Consider the following 14,060-nt stretch of genomic DNA (forward strand, 5'->3'; position numbering starts at 1 on the left):
TCAAACTGCAGTAAGAATTTTCAATTCTCTCATCCACAACAATCCTCATCAATAAAATCTGGAAGAAGGAACCGCAGAAAGTCTGCAGGAGAACGTAGACGAGTGCTGCCACCGACCCGTCATGGGGAGGACCGGTAACGTGGTGACCCCACTTCCCAAAAGAAGCCGACCGTCCAGCGCACCCTCATCACCCAATAAGGACCTCGGGGACATCCTGGACTCAGTTGACAGGAAACTAACAAGTTTCGATGCTGGACTCTCTCGTGGAAATCCTCCACAAAGAGCCTCCATGAGTCTCTGGAACTCAGCCAGCAAAAGGTGGCTTCACTGGCCGCTAAAAATCAAGCCCTTCAAGCCTCCAGCCTCCCATCACTGTTTCCTCCCTCTCAAATATGTATCCTGAAATATGGATTTGAGTCTTTAGATGCTGTAACGTCCAAAGATCATATTCTTATTGACCCTCCCCCTTCTTTGTTCCACCATGGAAAGAGGAGAACTCTATTCTAGTTTAGTGGATGAACATAGAGGGACTACACCTGGATCTCTGTGTTTAACAAACAATTGAGTTAAACATCAGGAGTCGTGAGTTTGCTCAAAACTATTGACTTGGAGTGAGTTCAATGAGTTTATAGCCAACAATTCTCCATCAGCAGCACATCCTGCAACAGTGGTGATAAAAACCTTCCTTTTAACAGGCAGGAACCTCGAGCAGATCCAGGATCAGTGGGGACGAGGTTACAAACAAAGGTACCTCAAAACCTCAAAACAGTGATGTCGGAAGAATTGCTCATGATCTCAAAATGATGCGACAGTAATGGAGAAAGAGTTGCTAATGAACTCAAAATAATGCTACAATGATGTTGTAAAAATTGCTAATGAACTCAAAATGATGCTAAAAGTAATGTAGTGAAAGTTTCGAATAACCTCAAAGTAATGCTGACAGTGATGTAGTAAGAGTTGCTACGAACCTCAAAATAATGCGACAGTGATGTTGGAAACATTGCCAATGATCTCAAAATGATGCGACAGTGATGTAGTAAGAATTACTAATGAACTCAAAATGATGCTAAAAGTAATGTAGTGATAGTTGCTAATAAACTCAGTGATTCTTTCAGTAATGAAGTGAAAGTTTCGAACAACCTCAAAGTGATGCTGACAGTCATGTGGTAAGAGTTGCTACTAACCACAAAATAATGATACAGTGATGTCGGAAGAATTGCTAATGAACTCAAAATGATGCGAACAGTAATGTAGTGAAAGTTTCGAATAACCTCAAAGTAATGCTGACAGTGATGTAGTAACAGTTGCTACGAACCTCCAAAAAATGCGACAGTCATTTAGTAAGAGTTGCTAATGAACTCAATTTAATGCTACAGTGATGTTGTGAGAATTGCTCAACAACTCAAAATTATGCTAACAGTAATGTAGTGATAGTTGCTAATAAACTCAAAGTGATGCTGACAGTAATGTAGTAAGAGTTGCTACGAACCTCAAAATATTGCGACAGTGATGTCGGAAGAATTGCTAATGATCTCAAAATGATGCGACAGTGATGTAGTAAGAATTGCTAATGAACTCAAAATGATGCTAACAGTAATGGAGTGAAACTTTCGAATAACCTCAAAGTGATGTTGACAGTCATGTAGTAAGTGTTGCTACGAAACTCAAAATATTGCGACAGTGATGTCGGAAGAATTGCTAATGAACTCAAAATGATGCTAACAGTAATGTAGTGAGAGTTGCTAATAAACTCAGTGATGCTGACAGTAATGTAGTAAGAGTTACTAATAACCTCAAAATAATGCTACAGTGATGTCGTAGGAATTGCTAATGAACTCAAAATAATGCGAAAGTAATGTCGGAAGAATTGCTAATGATCTCAAAATGATGCTACAGTGATGTCATAAGAATTGCTAATGAACTCAAAATGATGCTAAGAGTAATGTAGTGATAGTTGCTAATAAAATCAGTGATGCTGACAGTCATGTAGTGAGAGTTGCTTCGAACGTAAATAATGCGACAGTGATGTTGGAAGAATTGCTAATGATCTCAAAATGTTGCGACAGTGATGGAGTAAGAATTGCGAATAAACTCAAAATGATGCTCACAGTAATGTAGTGATAGTTGCTCATGATCTCAAAGTGATGCTGACAGAAATGTAGTAAGTGTTTCGAACAACCTATAAGTGATGCTGACAGTCATGTAGTAAGAGTTGCTACTTACCACAAAATAATACTACAGTGATGTCGGAAGAATTGCTAAAGATCTCAAAATGATGCGACAGTGATGGAGTGAAAGTTTCGAATAACCTCAAAGTCATGCTGACAGTCATGTACTAAGAGTTGCTACGAATCTAAAAATAATGCGACAGTAATGTAGTAAAAGTTGCTATGAACCTCAAAATATTGCGACAGTGATGTCGGAAGAATTGCTAATGAACTCAAGATGATGCTAACAGTAATGGAGTGAAACTTTCGAATAACCTCAAAGTGATGCTGACAGCCTTTTAGTAAGAGTTGCTAATGAACTCAATTTAATGCTACAGTGATGTCGTGAGAATTTCTCAACAACTCAAAATGATGCTAACAGTAATGTAGTGATAGTTGCTAATAAACTCAAAGTGATGCTGACAGTAATGAAGTAAGAGTTGCTACGAACCTCAAAATAATGCAACAGTAATGTAGTAAGAGTTGCTACGAACCTCAAAATATTGCGACAGTGATGTCGGAAGAATTGCTAATGAACTCAAGATGATGCTAACAGTAATGGAGTGAAACTTTCGAATAACCTCAAAGTGATGCTGACAGTCATGTAGTAAGTGTTGCTACGAACCTCAAAATATTGCGACAGTGATGTCGGAAGAATTGCTAATGAACTCAAAATGATGCTAACAGTAATGTAGTGAGAGTTGCTAATAAACTCAGTGATGCTGACAGTAATGTAGTAAGAGTTACTAATAACCTCAAAATAATGCTACAGTGATGTCGTAGGAATTGCTAATGAACTCAAAATAATGCGAAAGTAATGTCGGAAGAATTGCTAATGATCTCAAAATGATGCTACAGTGATGTCATAAGAATTGCTAATGAACTCAAAATGATGCTAAGAGTAATGTAGTGATAGTTGCTAATAAAATCAGTGATGCTGACAGTCATGTAGTGAGAGTTGCTTCGAACGTAAATAATGCGACAGTGATGTTGGAAGAATTGCTAATGATCTCAAAATGTTGCGACAGTGATGGAGTAAGAATTGCTAATAAACTCAAAATGATGCTAACAGTAATGTAGTGATAGTTGCTCATGATCTCAAAGTGATGCTGACAGAAATGTAGTAAGTGTTTCGAACAACCTCAAAGTGATGCTGACAGTCATGTAGTAAGAGTTGCAACTTACCACAAAATAATACTACAGTGATGTCGGAAGAATTGCTAAAGATCTCAAAATGATGCGACAGTGATGGAGTGAAAGTTTCGAATAACCTCAAAGTCATGCTGACAGTCATGTACTAAGAGTTGCTACGAATCTAAAAATAATGCGACAGTAATGTAGTAAAAGTTGCTACGAACCTCAAAATATTGCGACAGTGATGTCGGAAGAATTGCCAATGAACTCAAGATGATGCTAACAGTAATGGAGTGAAACTTTCGAATAACCTCAAAGTGATGCTGACAGCCTTTTAGTAAGAGTTGCTAATGAACTCAATTTAATGCTACAGTGATGTCGTGAGAATTTCTCAACAACTCAAAATGATGCTAACAGTAATGTAGTGATAGTTGCTAATAAACTCAAAGTGATGCTGACAGTAATGTAGTAAGAGTTGCTACGAACCTCAAAATAATGCAACAGTAATGTAGTAAGAGTTGCTACGAACCTCAAAATAATGCAACAGTAATGTAGTAAGAGTTGCTACGAACCTCAAAATATTGCGACAGTGATGTCGGAAGAATTGCTAATGGTCTCAAAATGATGCGACAGTGATGTAGAAAGAATTGCTAATGAACTCAAAATGATGCTAACAGTAATGGAGTGAAACTTTCGAATAACCTCAAAGTGATGCTGACAGTCATGTAGTAAGAGTTGCTACGAACCTCAAAATATTGCGACAGTGATGTCGGAAGAATTGCTAATGAACTCAAAATGATGCTAACAGTAATGTAGTGATACTTGCTAATCAACTCAGTGATGCTTACAGTAATGTAGTGAGTGTTTCGAATAACCTCAAAGTGATGCTGACAGTCATGTAGTAAGAGTTGCTACGAACCTCAAAATATTGCGACAGTGATGTCGGAAGAATTGCTAATGAACTCAAGATGATGCTAACAGTAAGGTAGTGATAGTTGCTAAGAAACTCAGTGATGCTTACAGTAATGTAGTAAGAGTTTCGAACAACCTCAAAGTGATGCTGACAGTCATGTACTAAGAGTTGCTACGAACCTCAAAATAATAAGACAGTAATGTAGTTAAAGTTGCTACGAACCTAAAAATAAATACGACAGTGATGTCGTAGGAATTGCTAATGAACTCAAGATGATGCTAACAGTCATGTAGTGATAGTTGCTAAGAAACTCAGTGATGCTTACAGTAATGTAGTAAGAGTTGCTACGAACCTTAAAATAATGCAACAGTAATGTAGTAAGAGTTGCTACGAACCTCAAAATAATGTGACAGTGATGTCAGAAGAATTGCTAATGATCTCAAAATGATGCGACAGTGATTTAGTAAGAATTGCTAATGAACTCAAAATGATGCTAACAGTAATGGAGTGAACGTTTCGAATAACCTCAAAGTGATGCTGACAGTCATGTACTAAGAGTTGCTACGAACCGAAAAATAATGCGACAGTAATGTAGTTAAAGTTGCTACGAACCTAAAAATAAATACGACAGTGATGTCGAAAGAATTGCTAATGAACTCAAGATGATGCAACAGTGATGGAGTGAAAGTTTCGAATAACCTCAAAGTCATGCTGACAGTCAGGTACTAAGAGTTGCTACGAATCTAAAAATAATGCGACAGTAATGTAGTAAAAGTTGCTACGAACCTCAAAATATTGCGACAGTGATGTCGGAAGAATTGCTAATGAACTCAAGATGATGCTAACAGTAATGGAGTGAAACTTTCGAATAACCTCAAAGTGATGCTGACAGCCTTTTAGTAAGAGTTGCTAATGAACTCAATTTAATGCTACAGTGATGTCGTGAGAATTTCTCAACAACTCAAAATGATGCTAACAGTAATGTAGTGATAGTTGCTAATAAACTCAAAGTGATGCTGACAGTAATGTAGTCAGAGTTGCTACGAACCTCAAAATAATGCAACAGTAATGTAGTAAGAGTTGCTACGAACCTCAAAATAATGCAACAGTAATGTAGTAAGAGTTGCTACGAACCTCAAAATATTGCGACAGTGATGTCGGAAGAATTGCTAATGAACTCAAAATGATGCTAACAGTAATGGAGTGAAACTTTCGAATAACCTCAAAGTGATGCTGACAGTCATGTAGTAAGTGTTGCTACGAACCTTAAAATATTGCGACAGTGATGTCGGAAGAATTGCTAATGAACTCAAAATGATGCTAACAGTAATGTAGTGAGAGTTGCTAATAAACTCAGTGATGCTGACAGTAATGTAGTAAGAGTTACTAATAACCTCAAAATAATGCTACAGTGATGTCGTAGGAATTGCTAATGAACTCAAAATAATGCGAAAGTAATGTCGGAAGAATTGCTAATGATCTCAAAATGATGCTACAGTGATGTCATAAGAATTGCTAATGAACTCAAAATGATGCTAAGAGTAATGTAGTGATAGTTGCTAATAAAATCAGTGATGCTGACAGTCATGTAGTGAGAGTTGCTTCGAACGTAAATAATGCGACAGTGATGTTGGAAGAATTGCTAATGATCTCAAAATGTTGCGACAGTGATGGAGTAAGAATTGCTAATAAACTCAAAATGATGCTAACAGTAATGTAGTGATAGTTGCTCATGATCTCAAAGTGATGCTGACAGAAATGTAGTAAGTGTTTCGAACAACCTCAAAGTGATGCTGACAGTCATGTAGTAAGAGTTGCTACTTACCACAAAATAATACTACAGTGATGTCGGAAGAATTGCTAAAGATCTCAAAATGATGCGACAGTGATGGAGTGAAAGTTTCGAATAACCTCAAAGTCATGCTGACAGTCATGTACTAAGAGTTGCTACGAATCTAAAAATAATGCGACAGTAATGTAGTAAAAGTTGCTACGAACCTCAAAATATTGCGACAGTGATGTCGGAAGAATTGCTAATGAACTCAAGATGATGCTAACAGTAATGGAGTGAAACTTTCGAATAACCTCAAAGTGATGCTGACAGCCTTTTAGTAAGAGTTGCTAATGAACTCAATTTAATGCTACAGTGATGTCGTGAGAATTGCTCAACAACTCAAAATGATGCTAACAGTAATGTAGTGATAGTTGCTAAAAAACTCAAAGTGATGCTGAAAGTAATGTAGTAAGAGTTGCTACGAACCTCAAAATAATGCAACAGTAATGTAGTAAGAGTTGCTACGAACCTCAAAATAATGCAACAGTAATGTAGTAAGAGTTGCTACGAACCTCAAAATATTGCGACAGTGATGTCGGAAGAATTGCTAATGGTCTCAAAATGATGCGACAGTGATGTAGAAAGAATTGCTAATGAACTCAAAATGATGCTAACAGTAATGGAGTGAAACTTTCGAATAACCTCAAAGTGATGCTGACAGTCATGTAGTAAGTGTTGCGACGAACCTCAAAATATTGCGACAGTGATGTCGGAAGAATTGCTAATGAACTCAAACTGATGCTAACAGTAATGTAGTGATACTTGCTAATCAACTCAGTGATGCTTACAGTAATGTAGTGAGTGTTTCGAATAACCTCAAAGTGATGCTGACAGTCATGTAGTAAGAGTTGCTACGAACCTCAAAATATTGCGACAGTGATGTCGGAAGAATTGCTAATGAAATCAAGATGATGCTAACAGTAAGGTAGTGATAGTTGCTAAGAAACTCAGTGATGCTTACAGTATTGTAGTAAGAGTTTCGAACAACCTCAAAGTGATGCTGACAGTCATGTACTAAGAGTTGCTACGAACCTCAAAATAATAAGACAGTAATGTAGTTAAAGTTGCTACGAACCTAAAAATAAATACGACAGTGATGTCGGAAGAATTGCTAATGAACTCAAGATGATGCTAACAGTCATGTAGTGATAGTTGCTAAGAAACTCAGTGATGCTTACAGTAATGTAGTAAGAGTTGCTACGAACCTTAAAATAATGCAACAATAATGTAGTAAGACTTGCTACGAACCTCAAAATAATTTGACAGTGATGTCAGAAGAATTGCTAATGATCTCAAAATGATGCGACAGTGATTTAGTAAGAATTGCTAATGAACTCAAAATGATGCTAACAGTAATGGAGTGAACGTTTCGAATAACCTCAAAGTGATGCTGACAGTCATGTACTAAGAGTTGCTACGAACCTCAAAATAATGCGACAGTAATGTAGTTAAAGTTGCTACGAACCTAAAAATAAATACGACAGTGATGTCGAAAGAATTGCTAATGAACTCAAGATGATGCTAACAGTAATGGAGTGAAACTTTCGAATAACCTCAAAGTGATGCTGACAGCCTTTTAGTAAGAGTTGCTAATGAACTCAATTTAATGCTACAGTGATGTCGTGAGAATTTCTCAACAACTCAAAATGATGCTAACAGTAATGTAGTGATAGTTGCTAATAAACTCAAAGTGATGCTGACAGTAATGTAGTAAGAGTTGCTACAAACCTCAAAATAATGCAACAGTAATGTAGTAAGAGTTGCTACGAACCTCAAAATAATGCGAAAGTAATGTCGGAAGAATTGCTAATGATCTCAAAATGATGCTACAGTGATGTCATAAGAATTGCTAATGAACTCAAAATGATGCTAACAGTAATGTAGTGATAGTTGCTAATAAAATCAGTGATGCTGACAGTCATGTAGTGAGAGTTGCTTCGAACGTAAATAATGCGACAGTGATGTTGGAAGAATTGATAATGATCTCAAAATGTTGCGACAGTGATGGAGTAAGAATTGCTAATAAACTCAAAATGATGCTAAAAGTAATGTAGTGATAGTTGCTCATGATCTCAAAGTGATGCTGACAGAAATGTAGAAAGTGTTTCGAACAACCTCAAAGTGATGCTGACAGTCATGTAGTAAGAGTTGCTACTTACCACAAAATAATACTACAGTGATGTCGGAAGAATTGCTAATGATCTCAAAATGATGCGACAGTGATTTAGTAAGAATTGCTAATGAACTCAAGATGATGCTAACGGTAATGGAGTGAAACTTTCGATTAACCTCAAAGTGATGCTGACAGCCTTTTAGTAAGAGTTGCTAATGAACTCAATTTAATGCTACAGTGATGTCGTGAGAATTTCTCAACAACTCAAAATGATGCTAACAGTAATGTAGTGATAGTTGCTAATAAACTCAAAGTGATGCTGACAGTAATGTAGTAAGAGTTGCTACGAACCTCAAAATAATGCAACAGTAATGTAGTAAGAGTTGCTACGAACCTCAAAATATTGCGACAGTGATGTCGGAAGAATTGCTAATGGTCTCAAAATGATGCGACAGTGATGTAGTAAGAATTGCTAATGAACTCAAAATGATGCTAACAGTAATGGAGTGAAACTTTTGAATAACCTCAAAGTGATGCTGACAGTCATGTAGTAAGTGTTGCTACGAACCTCAAAATATTGCGACAGTGATGTCCGAAGAATTGCTGATGAACTCAAAATGATGCTAACAGTAATGTAGTGAGAGTTGCTAATAAACTCAGTGATGCTGACAGTAATGTAGTAAGAGTTACTAATAACCTCAAAATAATGCTACAGTGATGTCGTAGGAATTGCTAATGAACTCAAAATAATGCGAAAGTAATGTCGGAAGAATTGCTAATGATCTCAAAATGATGCTACAGTGATGTCATAAGAATTGCTAATGAACTCAAAATGATGCTAAGAGTAATGTAGTGATAGTTGCTAATAAAATCAGTGATGCTGACAGTCATGTAGTGAGAGTTGCTTCGAACGTAAATAATGCGACAGTGATGTTGGAAGAATTGCTAATGATCTCAAAATGTTGCGACAGTGATGGAGTAAGAATTGCTAATAAACTCAAAATGATGCTAAAAGTAATGTAGTGATAGTTGCTCATGATCTCAAAGTGATGCTGACAGTCATGTAGTAAGAGTTGCTACTTACCACAAAATAATACTACAGTGATGTCGGAAGAATTGCTAAAGATCTAAAAATGATGCGACAGTGATGGAGTGAAAGTTTCGAATAACCTCAAAGTCATGCTGACAGTCATGTACTAAGAGTTGCTACGAATCTAAAAATAATGCGACAGTAATGTAGTAAAAGTTGCTACGAACCTCAAAATATTGCGACAGTGATGTCGGAAGAATTGCTAATGAACTCAAGATGATGCTAACAGTAATGGAGTGAAACTTTCGAATAACCTCAAAGTGATGCTGACAGCCTTTTAGTAAGAGTTGCTAATGAACTCAATTTAATGCTACAGTGATGTCGTGAGAATTTCTCAACAACTCAAAATGATGCTAACAGTAATGTAGTGATAGTTGCTAATAAACTCAAAGTGATGCTGACAGTAATGTAGTAAGAGTTGCTACGAACCTCAAAATAATGCAACATTAATGTAGTAAGAGTTGCTACGAACCTCAAAATAATGCAACAGTAATGTAGTAAGAGTTGCTACGAACCTCAAAATATTGCGACAGTGATGTCGGAAGAATTGCTAATGGTCTCAAAATGATGCGACAGTGATGTAGAAAGAATTGCTAATGAACTCAAAATGATGCTAACAGTAATGGAGTGAAACTTTCGAATAACCTCAAAGTGATGCTGACAGTCATGTAGTAAGTGTTGCTACGAACCTCAAAATATTGCGACAGTGATGTCGGAAGAATTGCTAATGAACTCAAAATGATGCTAACAGTAATGTAGTGATACTTGCTAATCAACTCAGTGATGCTTACAGTAATGTAGTGAGTGTTTCGAATAACCTCAAAGTGATGCTGACAGTCATGTAGTAAGAGTTGCTACGAACGTCAAAATATTGCGACAGTGATGTCGGAAGAATTGCTAATGAACTCAAGATGATGCTAACAGTAAGGTAGTGATAGTTGCTAAGAAACTCAGTGATGCTTACAGTAATGTAGTAAGAGTTTCGAACAACCTCAAAGTGATGCTGACAGTCATGTACTAAGAGTTGCTACGAACCTCAAAATAATAAGACAGTAATGTAGTTAAAGTTGCTACGAACCTAAAAATAAATACGACAGTGATGTCGAAAGAATTGCTAATGAACTCAAGATGATGCTAACAGTCATGTAGTGATAGTTGCTAAGAAACTCAGTGATGCTTAAAGTAATGTAGTCAGAGTTTCGAACAACCTCAAAGTGATGCTGACAGTCATTTAGTAAGAGTTGCTAATGAACTCAATTCAATGCTACAGTGATGTCGTGAGAATTGCTCATGAACTCAAAATGATGCTCACAGTAATGTAGTGATAGTTGCTAATAAACTCAAAGTGATGCTGACAGTAATGTAGTAAGAGTTGCTACGAACCTTAAAATAATGCAACAATAATGTAGTAAGAGTTGCTACGAACCTCAAAATAATGTGACAGTGATGTCAGAAGAATTGCTAATGATCTCAAAATGATGCGACAGTGATTTAGTAAGAATTGCTAATGAACTCAAAATGATGCTAACAGTAATGGAGTGAACGTTTCGAATAACCTCAAAGTGATGCTGACAGTCACGTACTAAGAGTTGCTACGAACCTCAAAATAATGTGACAGTGATGTCAGAAGAATTGCTCATGAACTCAAAATGATGCAAACAGTAATGTCGTGGTAGTTGCTAATCAAGTCAGTGATGCTAACAGTAATGCAGTGAAACTTTCAAATAACCTCAAAGTGATGCTGACAGTCATGTAGTAGGAGTTTATACGAACCTCAAAATAACGCGAAAGTAATGTAGGAAAAGTTGCTACGAACCTCAAAATATTGCGACAGTGATGTCGGAAGAATTGCTAATGAACTCAAGATGATGCTAAGAGTAATGTAGTGGTAGTTGCTAATCAAGTCAGTGATGCTTACAGTAATGTAGTAAGAGTTTCGAACAACCTCAAAGTGATGCTGACAGTCATGTAGTAAGAGTTGCTACGAACCTTAAAATAATGGGACAGTGATGTCGTGAGAATTGCTAATAAAATCAAAGTAATGCTGACAGTAATGTAGTAAGAGTTGCTACGAACCTTTAAATAAAGCAACAGTAATGTAGTTAGAGTTGCTACGAACCTCAAAATAATGTGACAGTGATGTCAGAAGAATTGCTCATGATCTCAAAATGATGCGACAGTGATGTAGTAAGAATTGCTCATGAACTCAAAATGATGCTAAAAGTAATGGAGTGAAAGTTTCCAATAACCTCAAAGTGATGCTGACAGTCATGTAGTGAGAGTTGCTACGAACCTCAAAACAATGCGACAGTAATGTAGTAAAAGTTGCTACGAACCTCAAAATATTGCGACAGTGATGTCAGAAGAATTGCTAATAAACTCAAAATGATGCTAACAGTAATGTAGTGATAGTTGCTAATCAAGTCAGTGATGCTTACAGTAATGTAGTAAGTGTTTCGAATAACCTCAAAGTGATGCTGACAGTCATGTAGTAAGAGTTGCTACGAACCTCAAAATAATGCGACAGTGATGTCAGAAGAATTGCTAAAGATCTTAAAATGATGCGACAGTGATTTAGTAAGAATTGCTAATGAACTCAAGATGATGCTAACAGTAATGTAGTGATAGTTGCTAAGAAACTCAGTGATGCTTACAGTAATGTAGTAAGAGTTTCAAACAACCTCAAAGTGATGCTGACAGTCATTTAGTAACAGTTGCTAATGAACTCAATTTAATGCTCCAGTGATGTCGTGAGAATTGCTCATTAACTCAAAGTGATGCTGACAGTAATGTAGTAAGAGTTGCTACGAACCTCAAAATATTGCGACAGTGATGTCGGAAGAACTGCTAATGATCTCAAAATGATGTGACAGTGATGTAGTAAGAATTGCTAATGAACTTAAAATGATGCTAACAGTAATGTAGTGATGGTTGCGAAGAAACTCAGTGATGCTTGCAGTAATGTAGAAAGAGTTGCTACGAACGTCAAAATATTGCGACAGTGATGTCGGAAGAATTGCAAATGAACTCAAAATGATGCTAACAATAATGGAGTGAAACTTTCGAATAACCTCAAAGTGATGCTGACAGTTATGTAGTAAGTGTTGCTACGAACCTCCAAATAATGCGACAGTAATGTAGTAAAAGTTGCTACGAACCTCAAAATATGAGGTGATGTAGTGATGTAGTAAGAATTGCTAATGAACTCAAAATGATGCAAACAGTAATGGAGTGAAACTTTCGAATAACCTCAAAGTGATGCTGACAGTCATGTAGTAAGTGTTGCTAAAAACCTCAAAATAATGCGAAAGTAATGTAGTAAAAGTTGTTACGAACCTCAAAATATTGCGACAGTGATGTCGGAAGAATTGCTAATGATCTCAAAATGATGCGACAGTGATATCGTAAGAATTGCTAATGAACTCAAAATGATGCTCACAGTAATGGAGTGAAACTTTCGAATAACCTCAAAGTGATGCTGACAGTCATGTAGTAAGTGTTGTTACAAACCTCAAAATAATGCGAAAGTAATGTAGTAAAAGTTGCTACGAACCTCAAAATATTGCGACAGTGATGTCGGAAGAATTGCTAATGAACTCAAGATGATGCTAACAGTCATGTAGTGATAGTTGCTAAGAAACTCAGTGATGCTTAAAGTAATGTAGTCAGAGTTTCGAACAACCTCAAAGTGATGCTGACAGTCATTTAGTAAGAGTTGCTAATGAACTCAATTCAATGCTACAGTGATGTCGTGAGAATTGCTCATGAACTCAAAATGATGCTCACAGTAATGTAGTGATAGTTGCTAATAAACTCAAAGTGATGCTGACAGTAATGTAGTAAGAGTTGCTACGAACCTTAAAATAATGCAACAATAATGTAGTAAGAGTTGCTACGAACCTCAAAATAATGTGACAGTGATGTCAGAAGAATTGCTAATGATCTCAAAATGATGCGACAGTGATTTAGTAAGAATTGCTAATGAACTCAAAATGATGCTAACAGTAATGGAGTGAACGTTTCGAATAACCTCAAAGTGATGCTGACAGTCACGTACTAAGAGTTGCTACGAACCTCAAAATAATGTGACAGTGATGTCAGAAGAATTGCTCATGAACTCAAAATGATGCAAACAGTAATGTCGTGGTAGTTGCTAATCAAGTCAGTGATGCTAACAGTAATGCAGTGAAACTTTCAAATAACCTCAAAGTGATGCTGACAGTCATGTAGTAGGAGTTTATACGAACCTCAAAATAACGCGAAAGTAATGTAGGAAAAGTTGCTACGAACCTCAAAATATTGCGACAGTGATGTCGGAAGAATTGCTAATGAACTCAAGATGATGCTAAGAGTAATGTAGTGGTAGTTGCTAATCAAGTCAGTGATGCTAACAGTAATGTAGTAAGAGTTTCGAACAACCTCAAAGTGATGCTGACAGTCATGTAGTAAGAGTTGCTACGAACCTTAAAATAATGGGACAGTGATGTCGTGAGAATTGCTAATAAAATCAAAGTAATGCTGACAGTAATGTAGTAAGAGTTGCTACGAACCTTTAAATAAAGCAACAGTAATGTAGTTAGAGTTGCTACGAACCTCAAAATAATGTGACAGTGATGTCAGAAGAATTGCTCATGATCTCAAAATGATGCGACAGTGATGTAGTAAGAATTGCTCATGAACTCAAAATGATGCTAAAAGTAATGGAGTGAAAGTTTCCAATAACCTCAAAGTGATGCTGACAGTCATGTAGTGAGAGTTGCTACGAACCT

The sequence above is a fragment of the Aulostomus chinensis genome, chromosome 1 (assembly GCF_037954235.1).
Source record: "Aulostomus chinensis isolate RoL2024-O1b breed Wild chromosome 1, RoL_Achi_v1.0, whole genome shotgun sequence".
NCBI classification, from domain to species: Eukaryota; Metazoa; Chordata; class Actinopteri; order Syngnathiformes; family Aulostomidae; genus Aulostomus; species Aulostomus chinensis.